Source organism: Phoxinus phoxinus (genome assembly GCF_949152265.1).
Source record: "Phoxinus phoxinus genome assembly, chromosome: 2".
NCBI classification, from domain to species: Eukaryota; Metazoa; Chordata; class Actinopteri; order Cypriniformes; family Leuciscidae; genus Phoxinus; species Phoxinus phoxinus.
The window spans coordinates 42,970,414-42,984,353 of record NC_136877.1 but is presented as its reverse complement, the minus strand read 5'-3'; positions in this window follow the sequence as shown (position 1 = coordinate 42,984,353).

The following is a 13,940-nucleotide window of genomic DNA, read 5'->3' as shown; positions in this document are numbered from 1 at the left end:
GAAAACTAAACTACTCGTTAAAACGGAATCTATCTATCTGGATTATCACCAGAATCCAGTTGGATAAACAAAATCATACAACAAAAAAAACATGTACAAACACGTCGATCAGATATGAGACAGTCAGTATGCAGAAAAAATCCACACATTTTGCATAGTTCAAAAGTAATAATCCACTTCACTAACATTTAGATTTAGAAAAGATTGTCTAAATTATCAACACACATTTATATAGGCCTATAATAATATATAAAGGGGATAAATGAATCCGCATATATCTAAGGGTTGAGAAGTGTCCTTTTCATTCCATTCAGCAACGCTTGCATCATAACTCACAGAGACATTCAAAGTGGGAGATGGTGATGACCAAGAGAAAACCTGAAAAGATGAGCCATTTAAGTTAGATTAATTTTGTGTGTGCAGTGAGGGAGTTTTTACTTGTCAAAAGAGGGAAGTTAAAAAAGAGGAAGTCACACAGAGGAGTCATTGTCCAGCAGACCACCACACTCATACAGCGATTCAGCTTCGCCTTTTCAGGGCCCAGAATCCTGCACAGGACTAACACAGAATGTTAATGCACTCCGGCCGTTGTGAGAGCAAGTACACACTGCTGTGGTTCTTTTCACATGCAAGGGGACGTTGTGATTTGTTGACTGTTTTTTTCGTCCTCTTCTTCCTGCGTTGCATTGAGTAAAGTGTAGCCCATTGAAAGAGGGAAGGCAATGAAAGATTTTGGGGGGGTTGAGACTCTGGCAACCCCCTGAGATGTCAGTTAGTGCCACCCAGGTATGTGGCAAGCTGTGTTTCCGAGCTATTTTGGTTTGTTTTGACAAAATAAAGTGTTGATGAGACTAATTTTCTCTGAGAATATTGCATATGCATATACATTTGAGTCGTGTAGTTTTAGAACATGAAATTTCCAAGTAATGGAGATTATTAGAACTAAGTAAATGCAATATTACATAAACTGTACAATATGTCGTCCTTAACACTCTTAAAAAATAATAGGTTATTTATTGGCATTGATGGTTCCATGAAGAACATGTAACATATATGGAACCTTGCACTGCACAAAAGGATCTTTATAGTGGAAAGGTTCTTTAGATTATGGTTATTTTATTAACTGTTCACTTAAATGGTCTTTATTGAACCAAAAATGGTTCGTCTATGGCATCATAGAAAACCTATTTGGAACCTTTATTTTTCAGATTTTTTTTTGTCAGATTTTTTTTTAAATCTATTTTTACACTGTGCACACATTTAATTTTTCAGTTTAGCAGAGATTTGGACTGTGTAACATGCAATTTATCAAAAACTAATATTTACAAGGAATTATATGTCCCTTTATTTAAGTGACAAATAAGAATTATATTTGTAAAATATTGTATGATTTCTTGCCAAAGCCATTTAGAAAAACAAACAAAACAATGTAGTGCATCTTAGAGCATGATGCTGATATATCACAATTATGTTCATTGTTCATTCACAATCTTGAATGAACTATACATTTTATGCCTATAACAGCACTTTTGAAGCACCTTATTTACTCTCCCTTGAATAATAAGGAATAAATCAATGGCATTTTGAACTACTGTACAGTACATCACACTTGAGGCACAGAAACACTTGATACTGATTTTTATCATGTACATCATGAAGCTACATATTATTTGAGATAACTTGAATAATATATATATATATATATATATAAATTGTACACACATTTTGAGGACAGTGTGGCTATTAGCATAATACAGATGCAAACATGTTTAAAAGATCACTTCAGCAAGCTCAAGGCAAATGAATAGGGTTCATGTTTATTTGTGTGGAATAAAAGACCCCATTAGAGGGATAGTTCATCCAAAAAGGAAAATTCTGTCATAATTTACTCACCGTTATGTTGTTCCAAACCTGTATGAATTTCTTTCTTCTGCTGAATTCAAAAGAAAATAAAGAATGTTGGTAACCAAACAGTGGCGGTAGGCCTGACTTCCATGGAATCTTTTTCCTATATGGAAGTCAGTGGCTACAGTGGCTAAAGGACCATGGCTAAATGATGACTATCCCTTTAATATACACAAAATAATCCCTCAGTTCTCATTATTTTACACATGCAGTTTGAGCATATAATGCATGCAGACATATGATTTGAGTCGTTTAAAGCAAATTGCCATTACTGTCCACGTTCTTATTGGGGGGAAACCCTTTGTATTACAGCTGCACGATTAATCGTTAAACAGACACAGACAGAGCAGTTATCTAGACTATATGAAACAGCTTGAACATTCAAATTATCACAGAAGTACTGGGATCAAGTTTAAAGTTCAGATATAAACGCCTGTCTACAGTATAGCGGTCAAAAGAGGAAATCACCTTTTGAAAGAAACTTTACCTTAAAATAAAGATTGTATCAATTACATCATTACACACCAGTAGGTGGCGACAAGTGACTGTTAAAAAATGTATGTCACTGAATCATTCATTCCAGAGATTCTTTCAAAAACACGGATTCATCCAGTATTTAAACAAGTGAAGTCTTAATGAGTGAGTCATTGAATCATTCCTTTAAATCGACATTTTTTTTAAACTAATTAATTCAAATTGATTAAATATTTTTTAATAGACTGCAGCAATTAACATTTGGTCAGAACCTTTAGTAAATTAGGCCTACATGTTATTTAGTTTAGTTGTGTACAGAATCGTGATCTCCATTTAAAAAAATGTGCAGCTCTACTTTGATCATATATTCAAGTATAATACAGCTGCTGGCTGCTGCACACAAATAAGAAGATAGAAGACCAGGACTCTGTGTCAGACAAGCCAACAGTGCCCGTCTCTGGACAGCATTATGCCACAGTGGCACCATCTTGTGGCAACAGGGGCAGTCAAGCTTGTAATGGCAAACCCATCATGCCAGTCAGCAATCCTTTCAAGTATTATCCCACAATTGCTTTGTGCCAAGTAGAGAAAGTTGACCTGAAAGATCAGGAAATGCATAACACGATTTGCACGGTTGGTTTGCAACAATGAGCTGAAAACAAAAAAACAATTAGTAATCAGCAGGAAAAATAATTTCTTTCCATCCCACTCTTCATTCTAAGCGGAGGTCATTGTTTGAAATTATCGAGATGTCCGAGAGCCTTTGAATGAACGAGGTAGATGTGTCTTTCCACAAGGCCTGCCCTGCAGAAGAGAACAAGGCGTCCAGTCAGGGGCTGAGATGTACCTCACGGCCTGAGCAAAGTTTACCTCTCGCTTTGTACGGCACAAACAAAACACTCTCCTCACTTTGCCCGCTTTGCCCATTTGAAGCTCCCAATTAACACTGAATGTCCTTGGAGAGATCAGATGCCCACAATTATCTGCTTGTGCTTTGATGGTGCAGACTCGCCATCACTTCCAGTGGATGAACATTAAAAACAATCTTTGTGGGTCCACACACAGCACAATGAGGCAGGACAGTGTTTCGTGTGGATTCTTCCGCTGGGCAACCCAGAAGTAATGAGTGCTAGATTGGAGGTTCGGGTCATTTCACTCACATTCCAGGGCACAATGCTGCCGGGGCACCGCTAATGCCCATCAGAGATTTGCTGCATTCAGAAAGACGCCGGTACCGGGCATCCTCAAAAACATGCTTCTATCCATGCATAAAAACATGATTAGGAGAGTGTTCAGGCACTTTAAGGAAAGACAATGTGAGCAAACACAACCAAATGCACACAAATTGGCATACACGTCTACACACATTTACTTGGCTTTTTAAACGAGCCTGTAGCATTTTTGGAAGTGAAAAAACCCACTTTAATCACAAATTATAATTCCAAATGAGGGCATCCCCAAATGTCCCTAAAGAGGGGTTTTCAATTTTAACCAAACACACAAAAATGAAGACATTTACTCTAATAATTCAAACAAACATTTAAATAAAAGCCATTTAAGATGTGCCATCCTCAATTACTGAGTAATCCTAACATTTAATTTTTACTGATTGACCCCCTAAAGTGCATTTTTATAATGAAAAAGAAAAAGAAAATGTTACTTAATCTTTTAAAAATATATAATTCCAGTTGAAGATCCATCAGATTATATTTTCTGGGGACATTTATACACATTTCTATTTTTTAAATCCAGGCATTAACCTAACCCGTGCTACCCCTCAAAGAATTATCAAACACATCTGGGGTGACAGTTACATGTGGTTTGGCACTAAGGACAATCAGCTGTCCTTCCTGGGTTGGTCTCACGGTTATAGGCGTCTCTAGACATCGCATGTTCACACAGGTCAGCACAGCAGGGACCTAGGCATTTTTTTTAGAGCCAGTAGTGACTTTAAAGGTAGGGTAGTCAATTTCAGAGAGGCTAGCAATAGCAAGCTAGCTTTGAAAGCATGAGATCCCTTCAGAGTATCCAAAGCCACACCTCCTTCAAAACACATGAACGCACACAACAGCCTCTGCAAAGCGTCACGAGACGGTGTTAAATTACCTTCGTCTCAAAACCAGCCTGATCCCATGAAAATGCGTCTCTATAGCATGCATTGTGTTTATCGTGCAATTTATACGCGAAAATTAGTTATGATACGCAGTTTTCGCGTGCATTTGATATGCACTTTATTACTTGTAGTACACACACATCCCACACCACTAATCCTAACCAAACATATAATACACACGCACCCCACACCACTACTAAACCTACCCATGCGTATGCACGGAAAAACTAATTTCCGCATATAAATTGCACGATAAACACAATGCGTGCTATAGAGACGAATTTAGTGTGACCGGGTTGCTCAAAACACATTACAAAAGTACACTACTTACAGAGCTCTTACTTAAACCTGACTGCTGCAGATTCATTTCGGAGTTGATTGTGTTGATATAGAAACGCATAAATCCGATTGACATGAGCATCACAGGTTGCCATCTCGTAATTACGGTTACAGCATAAGCTTGTTTTGGTTCAGGAAGAACTGTAAAAGGTGGCTGCTGTTTGTTTGTGGTGCTCTGTGACTGTCTGTCTACAACTCTGCCTTAAGGAAAACACTGATGATGACGTGTAATGTCATCACATATGGAAATACATGGCCTATATATTGACAGGCATGGTAAGACATTGTATCATTGAATGATTGGATGACACATTTTTTTTTGCTCTGAGACTTCCACAGAAGATATATGTACATGTTGTAAATAATATTTAGACCACTTCTATTTTTGATCTCTATCAAGATGTGAAGAGATATTCATAACAAAAAGTGTTTATTAAAAAAATTGCCTATAGCCTACCTTTAATTGTCTTTAAACTGTTAGTGTCTTAAGGACTGTTCCAAAGGTGCATGAGCAGTAATTGTTTATCGCTCACTGAACAAGCATGAAAAACTTTGTTTATACCCTTTCCAATAAAGATCTGTAAATATTTTTTGGGATTTGACAAAATTCTCTTTAAAATACAGTATCCTGGAAAAGGGACGTTTCTTTTTTGCTGAGTTTATATGTCCAACAAAGGGAAGTTTTGTCAGATTTAGCCAACTTGAATGGACAATTCTGTCCACCAATTATAGCTATGTAAACTCAGACACACACACACACACACACACACAGTATCTTTGCCAGTGTTGAGAAAGATCATTCCCTCCATCTTTTTGATGTTCAAATACAAGCCAGAGTTACAGAACTGAGAATATAGTATAAAACAGGGGTATCTCTCAGAGGCCAGGGCTGTTTGCATTTGAACATCACTATTTGTGGGCTCCTGACAAGATGTGACAGCCCAACTATAACTCACCAAACCCTGCATTTTGGTGCATTTTCCAGCCTTAACCATTTACAATGGTTCAGTGGAGATTTCTTTATTTCAGCACAGACAATGGTCCCTTTCTTTATGGCTGCCTCGCTCGCTCTTTCTCTTCCTCACACGCATATACACTCGCGAGCAGACTCACACTCTCGCTCGCCGTCGCGCGCATTTTGATGGTAATTAATGACATCACTGCAAAGCGAGGGGAAGAAAGGCTGAGGTGCGTTTGTTTGCTGTGCGGACCGTGGGAACCCCGAGCCTCTTGAGAGTGGCGAGTCAGGCGCTGGAACAATACTCACGCTGTCGCCTCTCACCCAAACACCCCCTCGCGCACTCCCAGACCCTCACAGTACTCCTCCCTGCCTCCTCCTCTTCAATGATCTCCCTCTCTCCTGAAGCGTTGTGCTGGGAATCGGCTGCCCTCTTTCTGCCTGGTGCTGCAGCGCACCGCTGGCTTACATGCACGCGCTTGGAGTTTTTACAGCTTAGTTTTAATGTTGTATACGTTGCTAAGGAAAGTATTAGTTTACACTGGGTTTGAGATTTTTATTTTTTTATATAACTTTTGTTTTTAAGTGAAAATATATATTTCTAAAAACTGCAGGTTTATTCTATGGAGGATTGTTTTAAATAGAGCACCTAGCCTTGAAATTATAAATTGCAATAGCCTAGTATCAAATCAGATGCGATGGTAGTGGTCAAATTGCTAAACGCATTAATTAAGTGTTTAATCCCATTAGTAATTTGACTCATAGAGCCAAAAATGTAAAGTTTCACGCGTTTGCGAACATACCTGAAAGTGATGCACATGGGTTCATTTTGGGATTTCTTTCTTTTTCGCGTCTAAAAGCCAGATTGCTGTTGTTTTTCCAGCTATTGCAGCCAGAAGCAAACGAAGTGGGGGCGGATGTGGGAATGGTGCGTCGAGTGCTTCAAAGTAAAATGCATTTGCTTATAGTTCTGTTTATGTCAATAATATAGAATAAAAGTTTTTTTTCTTTTTTGCAACAGATGGTGCCGCCCCTGGGATTTGGTGCCTTACAAACTGCTATAGTGGCAGGCCTACTGCAAGTAGCAGCCTACTGTATATCAATCCAGACTATCTTTATCAACTGCATTCACAACCACTTAGAACACCTTGTAAGATTAGCAATGTTTTGGCAACCAATGCATGCCAAAAAGTTAAGGGTTGACCTTAGCACCTCATAGCAATTTCTTTGCAACCATTTCGAACACATTAGCACCTGCAAAGCTAGATGCCTAAACAACCACTCAGAACACCTTAGCAATTGTATAGGAATGCCCTTAAACCACTCAGAACACCTTGGCAACTGCAAAGCAACATGCTAAAAAACACAGAACTACCCAGCAACCAACTGACAGTACCTTAACAACAATCCAGACCACCCTAGCAACTGCATCCGCTACCACTTAGAACACCTGTAATATTGCGATGCTTTGGCAACCACCTAAAGCAACCTCATAGCCAAAAAACAAAGAATGTCTTGGCAACCACATACAGTATGTCATTACTCATTTTCTTTTACATGACACTTTTTTTTGCAAAGGAGTTTACAGCATATTTGTGACAGTAACCACAATGATGACAGATCAATATTAGTCCTTTAGAGGTCTCAAACCTTCAACTTTAAAGCTCAGATCTTTAACAAATGCAATGCAGTGAGTTTTGTTGCTGTAGATGTTTCAGGATCTGAGAATAAAACTTCCTCTGTATTTTTCTATGCTCAAACATGTTGGCTTGCTACCACTGTCGAAGCACGGTCCCATTTGGTGGGCAACAGTAGGAGGAACTGAGCTGGATGTCAATCAGCAGCCAGAGGTTAGTAATCCACTCTCATTTCACTTTAATGTTGGCAGAGATGAGTGGACACTCACCATAGGTCATGCTCTTTAATAGTACAGTCTGTGCTCTGCAACATGGCACCTGTGTAATCACCCACCACTACACCCTAATGGGACGTCCTAGTGTTATGTCTATAACCATAATTACATCCTTTCAAATGCTTTGCCACAGAGCCGAGAAGAAATGCGCTGGAAAACTGCTAGATCTTGGGTGGTTAGGGGAACAGAAACCATTTATGACATGACCTTCAAAAGGATCTTTAAATAGCAGGACTGGGTGAGAGACAGCAAGAAATACAGTGAGATGTAGTTTAGCCAAGATATGATAGTAGGCCTATACTAAAGAGTGGTTTTATAATCATTGAGCATAAGCCTGCGGGATAGCAAATGCAAGACGAAGGATTGGATAAATGACAGAACTTTACAGCGAGTGAGCAAATGCACAATCTTTTTCTTTAAAAAAAAAAAAAAAAAAAACCTTCAGACAGGAGGGGGTGGGATAAAAAAAAAGTTTAGTTTACAAAACCGTTTAGTTGGTCCAATTGTTCATTTCTCACTGTCCCCAATTTTTTTATATATAGGCTACACTTAGGAAAATACAAAACAGACAGCAGGGTTGACATTTTATAGGCCTACTTTAATAACAAATCAATTCCAACACAGGATATTTGGTGAAAATCTTTTTAAAATGAGGAAAAACCGAATAGGCTACATTCAAGAAGTCTTCTGCATAAAAGAATGTCTTGATGTGGTGAAAAACGTTCAAAAGCAGCACTGTTAAAAACCTGCAAAATCAGAATAAAAACTAACATTAAAGACAAAGTTCCCATCCATCACATCTGGCAAGTGACAAAACAAAAAGTAGGCTAATTATATATGAGGATGACTGTCAGTCGATGTAGATTTTTCTTTACAGTTTACGCGTTATACAGCTTTTAAGGGTGGCTTAAAGTTACTTACACGAGTTAACGTTAAAGTTAACATCTCAGAAGATCAAACTGTATTTTAGACATAAATTACATGAGGAAAATAGAACTATTGGCTACCATTTTGATAGGCTAATTGTGGAAACCGCAAAAACAGGATCATGAAAACAATTCTACAAAATGCCTTTTAAACTTTATACCGTGTTTTAAAGCAAAACTTTGGAAAATAAGTTCAGTGCTCAATACTCACAATAAACGTCTGGAAACTTGTGGCGAGGAATATTTATTCTCTTCGGAATGTTTTTTTTTCGGTCTTCAGCAACGGATGGTTGAGCTCTCCCGCGCATTCGCATTTGAATTCTCTATCAATGGTTTTCCTCGGGCGTATTTTGCGCATACAATTTTGGTCTTAGGATGACTTAGCCAACACAAGCTTTTTCACTTCGACTTGATAGATTGACTGAGCACATTTAAACATTTTCGGTGAATATTGATTTATTTTAAGTGAAGACTTTCTTTTTCCGGGTGGGTAGCCTATACTATTGGTCCACTAAGTGTCAATCATTCTGGTGATATGTTTAGGTACGTGCTCGTCCCTATGTAGTTTTCGCTTTCTGCGCATGTGCACTTTCAGGTGTATTATGTGTGATGAGTTACGGTTTCAGCCATTCCTTTGAAAATGGCTGAGGGTCGAAAGAGAAAAAATGTATAGCCTACGAAGTGTATGATAAGAAGAGAAAGGCCGCAGAATATAGAAACAAGACCAGAGTGATTTTGGGTGAATATTTCACACGCTGGCGTGCGCTAAAAGCACAGGTTGGGCTTCCCACTATGGCGCAGTCGCGAAGATTCTAGCTACTAGACAGGTAAAGTTTGTCATGCTATTTGGAGAAATCCATTTAAAATCACTGCTAGTAAAAGTTCCTCTCGGGAGCAAATAGAGTGTTGCGCATGTGCATTTTTTAAAAAATGGGAGAGGGCGGGTCTTTTCTAAAATTAGGAAAGATCCTCCGCTATACACGGGTTTCTGTGCAACGTCATCACGTAGATGCGCGCGCATCTAAGAGGCAGAAAGCAACAGTCTTCACGGCTATATCTAGCAGAAGCAGAGATGACGCGGAGCTGTTGTGCTGTAAACTAACCTAAATGCATAGGGTATGTCATGTTTTTATGATTCGCAAACTTAGTTGGACAATTTCATACTAGTCAACTAACTAACTTTTTACATAATGTTATATTAATATGCAAATGAAACACAAGCAAACAGATTCAACTCTGAAATTGCAGTTTATTATTGAGTCAACAATAATTTACAAACAATGCGAAATCTACGTTAATTACAATGTTCTTTTACAGAACTCGGCATAACATATAGCGGTCTTGCCTCTTGGATGCGCGCGCATCCGGTATTGTTTGTATACAAGAAACCTATGTATACCTTTAAGCTATGATTAGTAGCCTAGCCTACAAGTCATATTTTTGCAGGGAGAGTTATTTGGAAAGTAATTTATTGAGCCAATATTTGTCAATTTCCAAAACCTTTTTTTTTTTTTTTTACAGTGTGGCAAAACAGGCAAGTAATTCAGAATAGCACTAGTAGTTCGTGGTGATAAATGGATATAGTAGGCTAATTGGATTTCCTGTTTTGCAGGTGATGGTGGACATCGTGAATGAGGAGATCGGTGGCGTGGGGATGCACACAATCACATCATGTCTGAGGTAATTTAACAGGTAATCTTACACTCACACAAGTAATCAGGACAGAGGATAAGGGAATAGACATACACACAGGACAGGATACGCTGATGTGCCGGTAGAGCTTGCTCAAACGAGACCAGACAATGTCTGTATTGGAGGTGTGTGCTTTTATCAGTGAGGTGATGATCAGTGACAGGTGCGGGTGATTGCTGAATGAGTGATGAGAACCAGGAGGGATGCTGGGAAATGCAGTCCAGAGTGTGAGTGAGGTAGTGTAGCAGTGAATGAGGACCGGTAAACTCGTGACACCTTTTTAAGCACACGGTTAAAAATCAATATTGAAGTTGATTCAGTCCTTTAGCACAGCACAGTGTTAGAGTAACACTTACTCAGGCAGGTCAAACTAAATAACCCAGCTGGAGTTTATGAATTAAGACCAATCTGTGGTAACACTTAAACACAAAAAGATACCAACTCACCTCAGAGAAACCCTGGTGCTGCTGAACAACACTTGACAAATCACAGTGTAAACCAGATAAAATACTACATGTAGTGTCACCAGTTTCCCAGTGTACCTTGCTGCTGGATGAGATTTGACCTGGTTTGGGTCCAAATGCTCGCAAAGATTTTGAAAAATTGTGAAAGGGGTTTGTGGTTGTGTTCTTAGTTAGCAAGGGATCGGAATTGTGTGTGATAGTACATGTTGTGTATGTTGGTTGGTTACCACTGTTGAATAGTGTAGCCCCGGAAGTCTAGTACTGGATTGTCAGATAAACTTTATGCATGCTATATACTATTGTTGTCAGTTTATTACACTATGGTTACAATGCTTTGTGTAATGTATTCTGCTGTTGCATGAATCAACAATGCACACAGTAAATAATATTATGTCCTTCAAAAAATATCTTTCATAAAATTATCTTTGCTTTATACGTGGAAGATTCACATTGATTTTGACAACATTTGGTTTTACCATCCAAACAGAAACTACATAAAACAGTGACAATACAAAACAACAAATTATTTTGATATCAAAGCTTCAATTAAGGCTATCATTTGCCTTAAGAACAGCTTCAGTTCTTCATTAGATAAATCAGTCCTACTGTAGATAGATGAATAGATAGCCTACAAAATGGCAAACCCTTGAAATCTACTTTCACACATGCTGTTCTAGTTTCCTATAAAGGTCTGTTGATTATGAAGGGCATGAAAGGCACTTGACTTCACACTTCATGTAGACACTCTTGAATTTGTTTAGCAGTATATGAGAGTGTCGGCAGGGTCGATAATGCTTCCTTGGCTTTGGAATGCAAAGCAATCATTACACTTAATGACTCGCACAAGTAATCATTATAGACACCTCAACATGCTTAACAGCTAGCAATAGTAAATAACTGATTTGCAAATGCAAAACCATCAGGATGGTGGAAGGTATGAGCAAGGTTAAAATGACTCATTATTCCATATAGATTTGTTCCACTGCTCGAGGTCAAAGTATTAAGCTACTTACAGTAGGTTATGAGTCATTGTACAAAGCCTTAGGATACCAATAATTTCTGAATGGCAATATATTGTGAAATATTCCTCACAGTGGTAAATTGATGTGCTCCTGGGCCCATCTTAGTGTTTCCGTCACACACTTGTATAATGTCTGAAGGAGAGATTAAATGTTCTGTCATAGAGAATACGGCTCAAATGTAATCATGTATATGAATTACTGCAATTGCAGTACTGTCAAGAATCTTTAGATACATAACCCGAAATGCTCAAGGGATTAGAACGTAACAACGGCTTCATTTTGATGGTTTAATTTCAGCCGCCATGTGAGAATTCCCATGGATTGAACACAATAGACGGCGCATCTGCAATGCAGTCTAGTCTACAGAGTGGCAGATTAGTTGCCTCAGACTGACTTTTTGACCCCAGTGTCTGGGAATTGCATCCTCCGACGGTAATGGAAGGCAAACACTTACACTTTTGAAAGCCCAAAATCTGATCGGACGGTGATGTCTGTGATGTCAATGGAGTAACGTGACTCCACCCCTCCAGCTCCACCCATCCTCGTCTGGCAGTCTTTGCACTTGAACATTGCTCAGTCTGGTTCCAGACAAGGGTCTGTCTGGGATGGTGTCTATTAAGAGGCTTTTGAGGGCGTATCTCCCCTTATGCATCCTATGTGGTGCTGTCATGCTGAAGCAAGACTCTGGGAACCCCAAAACGTTTCCCAGGGGCCTCACGTGTTCTTTGGTTCTCAGAGCTGCATGCAGAGATATGAATATGCATGCTTTGATAAATGGAGTCTTGTGATTGTGCATTAGCAGTTCTGCTTTATGTCCTGGAAACTTAGTATGTAGAGGCCCCATTGACCATTCTCAGGACCCCGGTTTAGATGCAAGAGACTGTCTGGGGCTCTTTTTGTGGGAGATATTGTCTGTTTTTACCTGGGAGAGTTTATGTTAATTATTTAATTAGGTTGCCAATGACAGCTTGAAAACAGCATATTACAATATTACCTTTTTAAACTCATATTTTATTGAACACATTTGAGCAAATGAAGATCTATATTAGGGGTATCGCTTGACCTTAAAATATGCTGTGCCCCAGTATAATATTACTGACCCTTGCCTGGAGATTAACTTATATGAGAATAATTTTCCCTGATGTTATTTCAGCAATCACGTCATGTGTTTTCAAGAATCATACGATGCCAGATTCGCAAATGAATCCCTTTTGATTTAGGCTAATGGATCAAACAGCTTTACAAAAAGGTCTGAAATTGTGTATGCAAAAACTGTACTGCACAATACCCACAAATTGCGCGTTGGTGGGTGTTCATTTCTCACTCTAAAAAATGCTGGGTGGTTTTAACCCAATTTTGGGTCAAATATGGACAAAAACTCAAATGTTGGATCAAAAATGCAATTAAAAAATGTTACCCAATGGCTGGGTTTGTCCATATTTGACCCAAAATTGGGTTAAAACAACCCAGCATTTTTTAGAGTGAATGGTAGCTTATTTAATGTATAAATTAAGGTATAATTCCCAAAAAAAACTGGTAATGTCATAGGCTACTTTGTAGTAGTGGTATCGTCTACTTAGTGTAATAATCTGTTTGGTTGTAAAGTGTATTACCTGTATGAAATTAAATCGAATGTAGCTATAGCCTACCCGTGGAATCGCTCACCAAAAGGATACGCAGATGTTTAACTAATAAAGATCTTCATTGCTGGCCTTAAAAAAGTGTTAAAAAATAACACTTGCTGCCTTACATTTGACTTAAGTCATTTCAACTAAATTACATTACACTGACTTAAAAACAATTAGTTTAATTTCGTATAACTTAAAAAAATAATGGCTTAACTTATTTTGATGAAGTAATGTAAAAACATATGTGGTCATGACTTATTTAACATGTCATTATTTACAGCATGCATTTACAGATTCACTTTCAATTGACTCTGTATGTCCACGGGCACTTCATCCAGCACTCTTGATGTTCTGAAATTTCCTGTTACGACTTCAAGTGAGAAAGATTCAGGAAACTTCAGGAAAATCATTCAAACTGATCCGCGAACCAATTTAGACAATTTTGCCAACTTGTTTGATCAAGTCTTTGAATCGACTCAAAAGAGGGATTTATTTGTGAATAGGAAA